The sequence below is a fragment of the Oratosquilla oratoria genome, chromosome 5 (assembly GCF_046742065.1).
Source record: "Oratosquilla oratoria isolate Oo_2021 chromosome 5, ASM4674206v1, whole genome shotgun sequence".
NCBI lineage: Eukaryota > Metazoa > Arthropoda > Malacostraca > Stomatopoda > Squillidae > Oratosquilla > Oratosquilla oratoria.
In genome coordinates, this window is record NC_134781.1 from 19057103 (window position 1) to 19072102 (window position 15000).

At 45.7% G+C, this 15000-nt stretch overlaps 1 protein-coding gene across 4 annotated transcripts in view; it reads left to right on the top strand.

The window, feature by feature from the left end:
* The window catches only part of Sp1 (transcription factor Sp8), a 611561-nt gene that overhangs the window by 262674 nt on the left and 333887 nt on the right, over nucleotides 1–15000 (top strand). The gene's annotated exons all lie outside the window — the stretch shown is intronic.

The following is a 15000-nucleotide window of genomic DNA, read 5'->3' on the forward strand; positions in this document are numbered from 1 at the left end:
TGGAATGACATAAAATGGGAAGTGAGAGAGAGAGAGAGAGAGAGAGAGAGAGAGAGAGAGAGAGAGAGAGAGAGAGAGAGAGAGAGGGGGGGGGGAGGGAGGGGAGGGGATCAGAAGAGAAAAAAATCAGATGTGAATCAGAAGGAGTTTGTTTCTTGTTCCAGAGGCAGATGTAAGAGAGGTTCAAGGATATGGTGGTTGGAGGAGGAGGAGGAGGAGGAGGAAGACGAGGAATAGGAAGTGGTTGTGATTTGTTGTGGTGGTTTGTCATTGTTTGTGGAGGTGGTATGTGGTAGTGATGGTTTGTCGTGGTGGTGGTCTCATGTGCTGTTAGTGGTGTTTTGTGGTAGTGGTGGTGGTGGTTGTTGTGGTGGTTTGTGGTTGCAATGGTGGTGGTGGTTTGTGGTGGTGGTAGTTTGTGGTAGTGGTTGTGGTGGTGGTTGTTGTGGTGGCAGTGGTTGTGGTGGTAGTTTGTGGTAGTGGTTGTGGTTGTGATTGTGGTGGCAATGGTGGCGGTAGCAGCGGTGGTGGTGGTGGTTTGTGGTGATGAGTTGGTGTGATGATGTTGTTGGTGGAATATAAGTATAGAGTATTGGTGGAAAAGGGGACGGAGAAGACCATGTGGAGTGCAAAGACAAATCTAGAAATAGGAAGGGGAACACACAAAGGAACAAAGAAAGAACAAACAACAGCAGGCCTACTGGCCCTAACGAGGCTGTTTGTGTTTACTATATTAAGCTACAGTGAGAAAGCAGGGCAACTAGGCAATAGAAGATGAACTAACACTACTGCTATCACTATCCTATCCAATTACAATTAAATGCCGGGCTGTCAGATCTTTTATTGCAAGGGATAATATTTTATTAGCGGATTAGTCCAAATATTTATCTAAGATAAGAGGGAGGGTGGAGAGGTTGGAATGTATTCAGGGATGGAATGGGTGGGAATGATTGCCTTTTCCTTTTTGGCTGCCTCCCTTGTAAGGGAAAAAAAGCCTTGGTATATGTATGTATGTATGCATTTCTAAATGTTGTTTTTGTGTTACTTTCAACGACAGTGGAAGGCAACGAATTCCACACATTAACAACCCGGTCAAAGAAGTGCTTACTTTCATTCGAAGAAAATCTTTTACCAATTACTTTAAAATCGTTACGTCTTCTTGTATTTGGTCTAATGAAAAGTAATCTTCGACATTGATGTTGTCAAAGCCTTTGAACATTTTAAAAACCTCGATTAAATCTCCTCCTTTTTGAAGGTGAGAATAAATTTAGACTTTTAAGTCTTTCTTCATACAGCAGATTTCTCGGCCTTGGTATAATTTTAGTCATTCTCCGTTGCACTCTTTCTAGTTTACTAATACCTTTCTGGTAGTATGGGGACCAAAATTGCGCACAGTAAGAGGAAGAGGACTAGGATAGGGAGGAAGAATATGAAGAGGATGAAGTGGAAGAGGAAGAGGTGAATAGGAGGAGCAGGACGTGGAGGAGGAGGAAGAGGAAGAACATTGAAAGGACTCTGAGTTGGAGGAAAACAAGGCCACAGACTTCGACAGGGTGACAATTCTTCATGTGGGCCATCCTGGGTTTACGATTCTTCGGTTGTACAAGTTGAAGACGATAAGCATAACCCTCATTCAAACTAACCTAACCTAATCTTTATTCCACTGTTGATATTTGGCGTACTGGGGTGACAATTCTTCAGGTGGGATCTCTTGGGGGTGAAGATTCTTCATGTGGGCGTTCTGGGGTGACAATTCTTCAGGTGGGATCTCATTGGGTGACGATTCTTCATGTGGGCGTTCTGGGGTGACAATTCTTCAGGTGGGATCTCATTGGGTGACGATTCTTCATGTGGGCGTTCTCGGGTGACAGTTCTTCATGTGAGCCAAGAAATGTTTAGAAAAGAGGCATGGCATTGATGGCGATAGACGTAGTTTTGACAGACGCAGTGATGACAGGGTAGGCAAGGACGTAGACAGTGTTGACAGTGATGACGCGTCAAGTGGCGTCTATGAAGTGCCAGAAACCTTAATGAACGAACTAGGTCACCTGGCGCCTTCTGCGCATGCGCTGAAGAAGAAGAAGGTCTTCAGAGATGGAGAGTGTCTCTGCGTCTTCGGAGACCCTTCGGGAATCGTGACGCAGAAGACTCTCGAGGTCTTCGTTCTTGAAGAAGAAGAAGAAGAAAAGAAGGAGGAGGAGGAGGGGGACGGGAGGGAGAGAGTATGGTAGGACGATATAGGACATAGTAATGGATCTCCAGGGTTGTAACGTGTCAGTAGTTTGTGTTAAGGTTTATGTAATGAATACATACTAGGCAGTATGTACACCTTCCATTTCTAAGTACCACAGTAGCTGATGTCTTCAAGCGACCTGTCGGAGTCTTGTATCTCTGGGTCGTAAATCTACGACGTACAGCAAACTTTACGATCTAACGGACGTGCACGTATTATATATGTTCCAGAGATCCTGGGAGGAGGGACGTCAGAGAGGATCAGCTCCTTGCCCCGTCTTCAAGACCCGTCAACACCTTTATCTTCATCTGGAGATGCAGTCCCGAGGGGTTGGCACTCGGTCCCCGGAGTGGGCCTAAGATATCTTACCCTGAGCTGTATTTCCTCCATATTTTCATGTAAAGAAGGCTGACAACCGGCGACTGATCTCATAATACTAATCAGTTCAGTATTTCTGTCCAGAGGGATCTATGGAAAGGCCCGAGGACCGTTGCCAGTTACTGTGGGGCCGTGTGTGTGTGTGTGTGTGTGTGTGTGTGTGTGTGTGTGTGTTTGTGCGCGAGTCCTAATTGTATTTACCTAATTGTATAGTATACAGGAAAGGAGCAATACTCGTCAGTTCCTGTCTTTGTAATATATTACCATTGTGTGTGTGTGTGTGTGTGTGTGTGTGTGTGTGTGTGTGTGTGTGTGTGTGTGTGTGTGTGTGTGTGTGTGTTGTGTGTGTGTGTGTGTGTGTGTGTGTGTGTGTGTGTGTGTGTGTGTGTGTGTGTGTGTGTGTGTGTGTGTGTGTGTGTGTGTACACACACACCCTCAGGGAAGTCGTACCACTTTTGGAATGGGAAGGTGTGTTGGAAGAATTTTACGTCAGAAAATGCGTACAGTCGCACAGTAGAGTTCGTGCGGACCTCGATCCTGTACTAGTACTAAGATAAACTGTTAACCTCCCTCAGTAGTAGTAGTAGCAGCAGCAGCAGCAGCAGCAGTAGTAGTAGTAGTAGTAGTAGTAGTAGTAGTAGTGGTGGTAGTGGGGGTGGGGGTAGTGGTGGTGGTGGTTGTGGTGGTGGTGGTTGTGGTAGTGGTGGTGGAGGTGGAAGTGGTGGTGGTGGTGGGGGTGGTAGTGGTGATGGAGGTTGTGATGGAGGTTGTGGTGGTGGTGGTTGTGGTGGTAGTGGTGGTGGTAACGGTAGTGGTGGCGAAAAAATATAAATTATATAAAAAACTAAATAGATGAATAGATAGATAAATAGTAAGTACGAGATCAGGGAAAAAATGTGAAGAATGATAACAAGATCCAGAATAAAAACGAGAAGAGAAAGAAAAATAATGAAGATTGTATTCTTTTACAAAGTTAAATAACAGTAAAGGTCATTTCTTGCACGAGACTTGAAGATTTTTTATTGTTTATTAATCGCTACAGGAGAGAGAGAGCGAGATAGAGAGATAGAGAGAGAGAGAGAGAATGAGAGCGAGAGAGCGAGAGAGCGAGAAAGAGAGAGAGAGAGAGAGAGAGAGAGAACGAGAGAGAGAGAGAGAGAGAACGAGAACAAGAACGAGAACGAGAAAACTCGAAGATCCCAAGGTTGTAATCCGAATTATACTTCCAGAACACAAACTTTACAACTGTTGTATCTTACGCCGTTCTGCTCTTCCTGTTGATACTAATCACTTGGCAGGAATTACCCCGACAAAGCGGTCGTGCATTCCCGCCGCCATTTAAATTTTTCACCTCCAGAGGGCCCGGGGGGGGGGGGTCGCCCACCCATTAGCCCACAATGTAATACCATCATCGTTACCTCGCCCCCGGAGCAAGGCGGTTGGCCCGCGTCTTCGTAAAGAGGATCAAAGAACCTGAAGGAATTGGGGGATACATTGCACCCAATGCCTTTGCAGTCACTCCCTAATGGATTCCCGCTCTGCCACCCACTACCTCCCCACCTCCCCCCTCCCCCTCCTCCCCCCACCTTGGGCCTCTATATTCTCCCCTACTCCTCCCTACCTTCCTCCCCTACTCGTGTCATACCTTATTCTAAAAATTTCACCCTTCCTACTTCTTAATTCCTCCAATTGTTCTTCCACTTTCCTCCCTCCTCCCTCCTCCCTCCTCTTTTCCTCTCGCTCTCCATCTCGTCCTCCTTCCTTCCTTCTCTCTCTATTTACTCCCCTCTTCTCCCAACCTCTCAATCTCTACCTCCCTACCTTTCTACCTCCTTTTCTCCCAGCTTCCCTCCTTTCCTGCCTCGTTCCCTCCCTCCATCCGTCCTTCACTATCCTTCTCTCTCTCATTCTCCCTCTCCCGCTCTCTCTCTCCTTCCATCCCTCTCACTCTGTTACCTCTCTCTACTCTCTTTTCTTTCCTCGTATGCTTCTGTGGACACCGATGTAAGTGTAGGTGTTGTTGGACTTATTATCAATTCCAGTAACCAACCCACCCACCCACCTCCACCATTCAAGCATAGAAAACGGGGAGAGGTCGGGGGGGGGGGGTCGGTGCTCTCGCGCTGATTGTTCAATCGCGTCAGCTCTTTACCGAGAAAAGAGAGCAGAGAGGAACTCGTGCAATTGAACAAAATTGCTCTTCAAATCTTTAAGACATGTTTGGTAAAGACTTGCAGAATATGGCTTTAGATGTAGGATAGCCCGATATTTTTTTTTATCAATTAATCTATTTATTTGAATTTTTCTGAGAGTATGATAGCTCTCTCTATGGATGATTTAAATCGCCTGACGGCAGTTTGAGAAATTAGAAGAGGTTAGGCCTCCTGTATCAATCCAGTGACAGCCTCCTTTCCATCTCCTCTTCCTCCTCCTCCTCCTCCTCCTGTTTCTTCATTTTCTTCCTCGTAATCATTTTCCTCTTTCTTTTTCTTCTTCCTCTCCCTCCTCATTCCCCTCTTCCTCTTCTTCTCCCTCTTCCACTTCTTCCTCTGCTTCTTCTTCCTCTTTTTCTTCCTCTTTCTCTTCTTCCACTTCTGCCTCTCCCTCTGCTGCTTCTGCTCTAGCTCCTATTCTTTCTTCTCTTACTCTTCCTCCTCATTCCTCTTCCTCTCCTCCCCTTCCTCTTTCCTCCTCCCCTTCATACCCTCCTTCCTCCAATTTTTCTACCTTCTCCACCTCCCTCGTCTTCCCCTTCTCCTTCCTCCACCTCGCCTCCTCCTCCTCCTCCTCCTCCTCCTCCTCCTCTCCCACCTTCTCCTCTTTTCTCTTCTCCCCCTTCCCCTCTTCCTCCTCCTTTTCCTGTACCTCCTCTACCTCCTATTCTACCTTCTCTTCCATTACGAATGTCTCTGTTTCCGATCTCCACCTCCTACTCTATCTTATTCTCCTCTTGTGCCTCCCCTCCTCCCTCCTTAACTCCTCCTCCTCCCACCTTACCTCCTCCTTCTCCCTCCTTACCTCCTCCTCCCTCCTCTCTCCTCACTCTTATTCCTCCTCCATCACCTCCTTATCTCCTCCTCCCTCCTTACCTCCTCCTCCCTCCCTACCTCCTTACCTCCCCTCCTTACCTCCCCTCCTTACCTCCCCCTCCTTACCTCCTCCCCCTCCTTACCTCCTCCCTCCTCTCTCCTCACTCTTCCTCCTCCTCCATCACCTCCTTACCTCCTCCTCCCTCCTTACCTCCTCTTCCTCCCTCCTTACCTCTTCTTCCTCCCTCCTTACCTCCTTACCTCCTCTTCCTCCACCGTCCAACTCCCGAGGCGGCGCGGGGCCTGGAGGCTGTAATCATGCAATTAGGGAGACACTCGAGCTGTGGGGGCCGCCTCATTTCGAGCCCAGGCCGCGGCCTCCGCCTCTCGTACCTTTAATCCTCCTGAAGGCGACGATGACGACGACGATGACGACGACGACGGGACCACAGGGCGTTCTTGGGATGGATCTCGTTGGGGGAAGGGAAAGGAAACAACAAGAGGAGGAGGAAGAGGAGGTTGAGGAAGGAGGAACAGGAGGAGGAAGGAGAAGAAAGGAGGAGGAGAAGGAGGAGGAGGAGGAGGTTAAAGAGGAAGGAGAAGGAGGGGGTTGAGGAAGGAGGAGTAGGAGGAGGAAGGAGAAGGAAGGAGGAGGAGGAGGAGAAGGAGAAAGAGGGGATTGAGGAAGGAGGAGGAGGAGGAGGAGTGGGAGGAGTAGGAGGAGGAAGGAGAAGGAAGGAGGAGGAGGAGGAGAAGGAGAAAGAGGGGATTGAGGAAGGAGGAGGAGGAGGAGGTTGAGGAGGTTGAGGCAGGTGGAGGATATAGAGGGAGGAGGATTAGGAGGTGGAGATTGAGGTAGGATGAGGAGGAGGAGTAGATTGAGGAGGAGCTCCGACTGCCCTCTATCGTCCTGGAGGTCGAGGTCGACCGAGACCCCCATCAACACGGGGGTCGCCCTTAGAGTGTACATTGAATAGCCAGAACGAAGTACATAAAATAGGTCACCGTATTGAGAGAGTCAGGAGTGCGCCCATTCCCTCTGACGATGAAATCTGTATATTTCGACCACTAACTGTGGTCCTCTTCAGTAATGGTCCTCTTCAATCTGCTGAAGAGGATCACATTTAGTGGTCGAAATATACAGATCTTCTGTCTTGTATCATTCTCCGACATTGGGTTGATAAGTCTCGTTTTACAAATGTGCCACTATATCATATCTTCCTCACAGTGTCTTGTTGTTGTGAGATGTGTGTGTGTGTGTGTGTGTGTGTGTGTGTGTGTGTGTGTGTGTGTGTGTGTGTGTGTGTGTGTGTGTGTGTGGAATAGTGTCCGTCTTGATCTTCGTTTCCTTCGTTCTCCCATCCTCCTTGGCTCTCCCTCCTCTTCCAGGACGCTTGGACCGAATGGAATCGTACGGACCTTTTGGTCCAGGAGGCTTCTTGCGGAGTGACGTTCCCTGATAAGCAAAAAAAAAAAAAAAACAACAACAACAACAATAATAATAATAATAATAATAAATAAATAAATCAATGAAAATGAATAATTAAATAGATAAATAAATAGAAATAGAATAATAATAGAATAATATGATAATATAATAAAAATTATAATAATGATAATAATAATAATAATAATATAACAATAATAATAATAATAATGATAAATAAAAAATAAATAAATAAAATAGAATAAATTGGCGTCAGGTAGAATAGACCCGGTAGGGTGTGTCGTTACAGAAAGAGTTGATGAAGATTGTATTAAGGCTTTAGTATATACAGGTGAAGAGCCTACGCCAGGACGCGCTGAGTAGCTGCGGCCGAAGCCATCAGCCTTTGCGCTTGGACTGTGTGGCCAGGGGTAACAGTCACTGCTGGGAATCGGAGAGAAGTGCGGGATTCGAACCCACAACTAAGCGAATGCGAGAGTAGTACGGTTCCTATTACGCCATCAGCTCGTATTTATGTATACAGTCGCTGAAAAAAAGTTTTTCAACCTGTTAGCATGAGGCTCTACATGATCAATATTATTGCGCAATATTCCCTATTGTACAATATTATTGATGGTGTAGGGTTGGTATTGAAGAGGCACACGACTTTGGCCTATACATTTGATGTCTTCAATATATTGTGTCCCTCTTCAATAACAACCCTACATCGTCAATGATATTGTACAATACGGAATATTGCGCTATAATATTGGTCGTGTATGGACCAGTTTAAGACTTTCATCGACCAGAGGTGCTTTATATGCTGAATAAAATCGTCTGGCAAGTCAGAATAGTCTTTGAAGGAAGCTTTGATCACTCACGGGTTGAAATATGATTTTTCACTCTGTTGATATGACATCCCTTAAACATTTAGTTATTTTCATATATCATAAGAAATACTTTAAGACAGATATTCTAAATTGAAACAAAATTATATACTGTATGTATGTATATATATATATGTATATATATATATATATATATATATATATATATATATATATATATATATGTGTGTGTGTGTGTATTCACCTTTTCAACTTGGTCTATGGATCGCGTGTTGGACTTGTGATCGACAGCTATTTCCCTCCCGGTAGAGAGCTTAGAGCTCGTATGACCGATCTATGGATAATGCTCTGACCTTACATACACACACCCCAACTCCCCGCCCACGAGAGTCGGAGTAACGACCCGAAGCGCAGCGATTCCGAAATAATTTCGGCCCTGCGCAGGATTCGAACCAGGTACTGCCGCACCTCCGTACTGGCAGTCTAGTACTCTATCAACCGTGCCACCGAGTGTGAGTGTGTGTGTGTGTATGTATGTATGTGTGTGTGTATGTATGTGTGTGTGTGTGTGTGTGTGTGTGTGTGTGTGTGTGTGTGTGTGTGTGTGTGTGTGTGTGTGTGTGTGTGTGTGTGATAATATGTGTGTACGCCATAAGATAATTAATTCCTCCCACTTCGCAGGGGATTTCCCTCTGTTGAATAAAATCGCCTGACGGTAGCTAGAGCAAATGTACAAGCCGCAGACAGCAAGTGCTCCACCTCCTCTCCCTCTTCCACCTCCTCTCCCTCTTCCTCCTCCTCTCCCTCTTCCTCCTCATCTCCCTCTTCCTCCTCGACCTCTTCCACCTTCTTTCCCTCTTCCACCTCCTCTCCCTCTTCCACCTCCTCTCCCTCTTCCACCTCCTCTCCCTCTTCCACCTCCCCTCCCTCTTCCCCCTCCTCTCCCTCTTCCATCTCCCCTCCCTCTTCCACCTCCACTCTCTCTCCCACCTCCCCTCCCTCTTCCACCTCCTCTCTTTCGCTTCCTCTCTTTCTCTTCCACCTCCTCTCTCTCTCTTCCACCTTTCTCTTTCTTCCACCTCCTCTCTCTTCCACCTCCTCTCTCTTCCACCTCTCTTTCTCTTCCACCTCTCTTTCTCTTCCATCTCCTCTCTTTCTCTTTCACTTCCCCTCCCTCTTCCAACTCCTCTCTCTCTCTCTTCCACCTCCCCTCCATCTTCCACCTCCTCTCTCTCTCTCTTCCACCTCCTTTCTCTCTTCCACCTCCTTTCTCTCTTCCACCTCTCTCTCTCTCTTCCACTTCCTCTCTCTCTCTCTCTCTCTTCCACTTCCTCTCTCTCTCTCTTCCACCTCCTCTCTCCCTCTCTCTTGCATGCTCCCTGCGGGCCGGGCCGGGTCGAGTCGGGCCATTGTTAGGGGCCCGGCAGGGAGGCGGTCTGCCAGGAACGGAGGTCATCAAGTGTCTGTGTTGAAGCACCTGTGAGCTGGCACCCACATTTAGGGCCCGCGCCAGCCGTTAACACTTGCTAACACAAGCAAGGTGCTCGCTTTGGGACATTAACTGAGGTGGGAGGAGAGGGGAGGGGAGAGGTGGAGAGAGGGGAGGAGAGAGGGGTGGGGGAAGTCGAGGGGGGAGGTTGTCAGAATGCTTGTGATTCAATCGTTTATGGTCATGATTCTTAGCCGAGTCGGCGGGTGATTTCGGATCTGGAAGAAAGCGGCTGAAAAATGTAAGAAAAAGAATATGACATTTTGCGTGGCCTAGACTAGGTCACAAAAAGAAAGAGGCATGGAGGCGGTCGGGGCATAGGATTGGGTACGAAAGAGAGGAAAGATAAATGTAATTCTTTGTTTGCATTTGCGAATTGGGGGAGGGATTTCCCTCGACTGAATTAAATCGCATGACGACACTGAGAATGAAAACGAAGTCTTGATCACATAACACGAATAACATTTCTTGAATGAAATCGATCGGTAACTACAAAGTCGTAGAACAACAATGATTTATTCGTTTTTTTTTTGTATGATAAAATCATGGGGAATAATAGTTGAATGAATTCTATTCATCTTTTGACTCAATAATACCAACCCATTCAGTATAATACAATCATATTTTGATTCTTATTTAGACTAGACAGTCTTACTCGGATGCAATCCTCAAGCGGTAGATATCATTGGTCAGGTTTAGGTCATTCGACTGACGCCAGGCGATTTAATTCACCTGGTCTGGTCCTGGTGGAGGTGGGAGGGAGGAGGAGGAGGTTAGGGGGGGTTAGGGTCAAGAAGAACCAACGAGACCTCGAGATATGGCACAGTACTGATCTCGCTTAACGAGAATCTTTAAGGCGAGGAACACGAAACTAGACAACCCCGATAACAACACACAACCCGGACGTGGAGTGGGGAGCGGAGAAACACGTTGTAAAATATGTAATAGATAAATATACGCTCACCCGCGCGCTGTTAAACTGGGATCAGTGCACAACCCCGCGAACAATACCCGATAGATATATGCCTCCGCACTCTCATTCGAATCGCTGTTTCGAATCACAGCATTTTCGTAAATCAACTTGCGAACAAAAGCTCTGAATCGACTCATGAATATGCGAGAGGGACCGTTCCAAGTAGTCCCGCGTTCGCTCGCAAAGGTAAAAAGATATAGGGAAGGGGGAGTAAAGGCAAGGGTAAGGACTTGCCTCGGGTGAACAAAGGGAGCGTAAGGGCCGCCGTTCCTTCGTTCTGGACATCGTGATAACCGGTAGGGTTTCGGGTTAAGTTGGGAGTATTCCGAGTTACGGATGATAAGAGTTGGGTGAGAGTGACTCCACACCGTCAATACGGTGACTCAGAATCTAAGGATATTTGAGGTCACCAAACGACTCGATTCAGCTGCGGTTTCGACCATTCGGGGTCACGGGCGGGTAAGACGGTGTTCAGACACGGGGTCCCGGCCTCCGAGTGAGTGAAATTGGCTGGTATTTGACGCAAAAGAAAAGTTAACTTGTGTTTCCCTGTTGAAGGGACTGGCTTATTCACTTGGGGGCCATATTCAAGATTGTTTTGCCCTTTTCACTCCGTACAGAACTCGTAAGGGTCAGTTTCATGAAGGAAACTATGGGCGTGTCGACCTTGTCGATAGGTGTCTTGATGTAGGAGTATTGTTTATTGATGTACCGTTGATCTTAATGCGTTCGAATTATTTTTTTTTCCTGTTGAGCTTGATCTGTATAAGAAAATGTTATATTACCTTGATTGTTGCCTCTCTCTCTCTCTCTCTCTCTCTCTCTCTCTCTCTCTCTCTCTCTCTCTCTCTCTCTCTCTCTCTCTCTCTCTCTCTCTCTTTCTGTGTGTGTGTGTGTGTGTGTGTTTGTGTTTCTGTCTCTCTCTCTCTGTCTGTCTCTCTCTGTCTCTCTCTTTCTCTCTGTGTCGTAATTATTAACCGAAATAGGCTTCATTAAATTCGGTTACATCACCCGTACTCTTTTTGGATTAACACCAAACTATTTAATTCAGGAGAAAGATGAACCTCAGCGATGTCTCGGTCTCGGTGACCTTCGTTCAGACCAGAGGTCCGGCTCTCAGCTGAATAAAATCGTTTGTTTTGTGCCACAAGAGAGTCTGTGCAATGCGTAACCGAGTTTAAGGGGTTAGATCTTAATCCGCATGAGTAAAATTGGTTAAATCTTAATCCGCATGACTAAAATCGGTTAAATCTTAATCCGTATAACTAAAATCTGTTAAGTTGTCTTGATCCAGAGATGAAAGCGGTTAACCGAAGGTAATCATAACCTTGCCTAGTTAAGGTTATCAAACCACATTTTGAATTAAATTGTCGAAACAAAATTAATTTTTTGATCTACATATTTAAGAAATAAACACACAAAATAAAATGGCCGCAGAAGGCAGCTCGGGAAAGAAAACAAAGAAACAAGAACATAAACCAATTCAGTCAAATGAGGGTCCAGGACGTTGTTGTTGTTGTTGTTGTTGTTGTTGTTGTTGTTGTTGTTGTTGTTGTTGTTGTTGTTTTTCTTCTTCTTCTTCTTCTTCTTCTTCTTCTTCTTCTTGTTCTTGTTCTTCTTCTTCTTCTTCTTCTTCTTCTTCTTCTTCTTCTTCTTCTTCTTCTTCTTCTTCTTCTTCTTCTTCTTCTTCTTCTTCTTCTTCTTCTTCTTCTTCTTCTTCTTCTTCTTCTTCTTCTTCTTCTTCTTCTTCTTCTTCTTCTTCTTCTTCTTCTTCTTCTTCTTCTCTTCTTCTTCTTCTCTTCTTCTTTCCCGTCTCCTTCTTCTTTATCTCCTCCTCTTCTTCTTCTTCTTCTTCATCTACTTCTTCTTCTTCCTCCTCCTTTTCTTCTTCTTCTTCTTTCTCCTCCTCCTCTACTTCTTCTTCTTTCTCCTCTACTTCTTCTTTCTCCTCCTCCTCCTCTACTTCTTCTTCTTTCTCCTCCTCCTCCTCTACTTCTTCTTCTTCTTTCTCCTCCTCCTCCTCTACTTCTTCTTCTTCTTTCTCCTCCTCCTCCTCTACTTCTTCTTCTTTCTCCTCCTCCTCCTCTACTTCTTCTTCTTTCTCCTCCTCCTCCTCTACTTCTTCTTCTTCTTCTTCTTCCTCCTCCTCCTCTACTTCTTCTTCTTCCTCCTCCTCTACTTCTTCTTCTTCTTTCTCCTCCTCCTCCTCCTCCTCTACTTCTTCTTCCTCCTCCTCTACTTCTTCTTCTTCTTCTTCCTCCTCCTCTACTTCTTCTTCCTCCTCCTCCTCTACTTCTTCTTCCTCTACTTCTTCCTCCTCTACTTCTCTTCTTCTTCTTCCTCCTCCTCTACTTCTTCTTCCTCCTCCTCTACTTCTTCCTCCTCTACTTCTTCTTCTTCTTCTTCCTCCTCCTCTACTTCTTCTTCCTCCTCCTCCTCTACTTCTTCTTCCTCTGTTTCTCTTTCTTCCTCTGTTTCTCTTTCTTCCTCCACCTCTTCTTCTTTCTCGACTTCTTCAAGAGTCTGAAGGTGGAGCTTCTTTCCGGTCAAGACCCCCATTTCCTCCTTAGTGTCTGGCGCCGAACCGCCGAAGACCATCGTTCTTCGTTTACCCGACCAGACACTGTATAAGAGTGTCTGAGTTGGCCCAGCTTTATGTGTGTGTGTGTGTGATTCACCATGGTCTTGGATCACGTGTTGGACTCGTGATCGACAGCTATTACCCTCCCGGAGGAGAGCTCAGAGATCGTATATGACCGATCTGTGGGTAATGCTGTGACCTTACACGCGCACACACACCCAACTCCCCGTACACGAGAGTTGGAGTAACAACTCGCAGCGCAGCGATACTGAAATTATTTCAGCCCTGGGCGGAATTCGAGTTCGGACTGCCGTAGTGGCAGCCGCGAACACTACCACTGTGTGTGTGTGTGCGCGTTCGTGTGTATATGTGTATATATATGTGTGTGTGTGTGTGTGTGTGTGTGTGTGTGTGTGTGTGTGTGTGTGTGTGTGTGTGTGTGTGTGTGTGTGTGTGTGTGTGTGTGATTAAAGAGGAGATGAAAAAACAGAGGTAACGGTGAGATCTTTCGTGTATTACATTTCTTGAAGATGTAATACACGAAAGATTTTACAGCCACCACTTTGATGGTTTTCTTGAGCTTTTATGCATACCCCGTGGTGACGTTTCTGCACGCGCGCACACACACACACATACACACACTATATATATATATATATATATATATATATATACATATATATATATATATATATATATTATATATGTTATAAGCTCTTAAAGTTGACATTAGTCTGTTATGGGCCTAAGTAACATGTTACAAGAGGTAAAATGGATGAATCATAAGAAAAGAAGAAGAAGAAGAAGAAAAGAATAAATTTCTAAATCTTGTTAATCCGAAACCACTCCTCCGCCTTATGATATCGTTTGATCTTAGCCAAAATAAAATCAATAAAGCTCTCCAGGTCTTCGCCATGGTGACGTCATACATATCAATCGGCTAATTGTTGGGGTCCCGATCTTCAGTCGGGCCTCTTCCTTGACCCCCAGAAGAATAAAATCGTGTAATTTTAACCAGAATAAAATCTGTAAAGAACATCACAGTAGCGAAAGAATAAAGTCTTTGGTTCCTTTGGGGGGGTTCCACGGACATGAATTAAATCACTTGGCGACAGTAGGGGTTAAAGTAAAGGGACCATCCGGTACGGAAGGAGGTTATTGCACCGGCCTCTCCCTCTGAAGTCCGTCCACTTCATAAGAATGAAGTCATGTGACGCTAGCCAGAAAAAAAGTCTTTAAGTCGTAGCCACGAGTCTGAAGGAGGTTCGTCGAAAGAAGATTATCGTCCACATTCCTGGGGTCGCGACCTGTCTGAATAAAATATTGATGAGGTATGTTTTGTTTTTCTCCTTTTCGGCAGATACAGAATACCGTATCATTATTCACCATATCCAAAGTTAAAAAAAAATTACATATGTTTCGTGTACACACACAGACAAATAGGTACGCACATACATACACACACACCACAGACAGACATTGGCTCGCTCACACACACACACACACACACACACACACACACACACACACACACACACACACACACACACACACACACACACACACACACACACACATATATATATATATATATATATATATATCTTGAACATATTTGTAAGAGGAATTGCAGGAAATATCAACAAATAAAGATGAAACTGATGAGCGCCCACGTTGTGCCGGGGCGAGGTCAGGTAAGGTCACAACTGATCGATTTAGAGGTCATAAAACGTCCCGTGTTGACGTTGGGTCGGCTCGCTTAAAGACCGGGACATATGTAATAAAATGATGAAAACCAGGATGCGTCTGTGGGTCCAGCCAAGGTTAAGGTGAATGGAGCCCTTGCTCAGGCTTCTGGCTAAAGAGTGTGGAATTCACCATGCTCTTGGATCACGTGTTGGACTCGTGATCGACAGCTATCTCCCTCCCGGATGAGAGCTCAGAGCTCGTATATGACCGATCTGTGGTTAATGTTGTGACCTTACACGCACGCACACACACACACACACACACACACACACACACACACACACACACACACAC